Raw genomic sequence first — 1,317 nt, 5'->3', positions numbered from 1 at the left:
TGTTAGTACATAGCTATTCATTTTCTCATTCTGTTTGTGGCAGAATTTTAAGACATAAAAATTCTTAGTTAATTGGGTCATAAGCATCTTATCACTAAGTCTCCTTAGCTGCTCATTTCAATCATATTTTAGAGTGGCTTGTCTAGATAGTACCCTAATTCCTAGGTTCTAACAGCATTTCCTAGAGTGGAATGTTATCTCCATAATTTAAAAATTTTTTAAATGGTGAATTCCTACTCAATTTTCAGGATTAGCTTGTACTTCATTTCCTCAGTGAAGCCTTTCCTGACACTACTTTCCCTAATCATTCATTACTTTCCTCCTCTATGTTCCCAGCATGAACATTTCTCACACTTATGAATCACATTGCATTATCCTTATTTGTTTTAATGTCTACTTTGCCCACTGAAGTGTGGGCTATATGTGTGGTGTATGTGTACTGTGGTATAAGTGTGCAGGGGTGAGTGTGTATGTGTGTGTGTGTGTGTGTGCATCTACCTATCTGGTATGAGATGTTTGTGTAGTGTCTGTGGTATATATGTGTGTGGTGTGAATATAAACAGATTTTAGGGCACCTGAGTGACGCAGTCAGTTAAGCCTCCAACTCTTGGTTTTGGCTCAGGTCATGATCTCGGGCTCCGAGCTAGTTCTGGAGGCTGCTTGAGAGTCTCTCCCTTTCCTTCTGCACCTCCCACTCATGCTCTCTCTCTCTCTAAAAAAATAAATTAAAAAAAAAAGATTTTAAGTGCTTGCTTCAGTAGCACATATATGAAAATTGGAACAATACAGAGAAAATTGGCGTGGTCCCTGAGCAAGGATGACAGGCAAATTCGTGAAGCATTCCATATTTAAAAAAAAAAAAAAAGATTTAAAAAGACCTCTTGGAAAATAAATGAAGCTTATAGATGTTTTTGCAAATATGGGCCTCCTTATAATTCTTCTGGAGAACAAAACCACGAGGCAAATGATGTTGTATCTGTAAGTATGAATGTGTATATATATACAAAGTGTATCCATGTAAACACTAATAATTCATATGTAGATGCAATTATAGCCAATATCATGTAGGGGATTTTTTAGCTTTACATTTCAGAGAAATTCTAATTAAAGAATTAACTCTTTAATAATTTTTATTAATTTTATTAATTTATTTTTTAGTAATTTACATTAAAGAATTCCTCCTTTAACACACACACACACACACACACACATACTGCTTATTATAAAACTTTGGTCTCCATATTTAACAGATTCATCATAGATGGTACTTACCTGGTATGGTAGGTTGAATAGTACCCCTAAAGGTTAATGTCCATC

General features: G+C 34.9%; 1 non-coding gene across 1 annotated transcript; it reads left to right on the top strand.

The window, feature by feature from the left end:
- The first annotated feature begins 745 nt into the window (after positions 1-745).
- LOC117802549 lies at positions 746-852 on the top strand. The gene has a single exon (XR_004625917.1). It is a non-coding gene; the product is annotated as a U6 spliceosomal RNA (small nuclear RNA).
- Positions 853-1,317: the final 465 nt, after the last annotated feature.

This window comes from Ailuropoda melanoleuca, chromosome 5 (genome assembly GCF_002007445.2).
Source record: "Ailuropoda melanoleuca isolate Jingjing chromosome 5, ASM200744v2, whole genome shotgun sequence".
Classification (NCBI taxonomy): Eukaryota; Metazoa; Chordata; class Mammalia; order Carnivora; family Ursidae; genus Ailuropoda; species Ailuropoda melanoleuca.
This window is presented reverse-complemented; position numbering and strand designations above follow the sequence as displayed.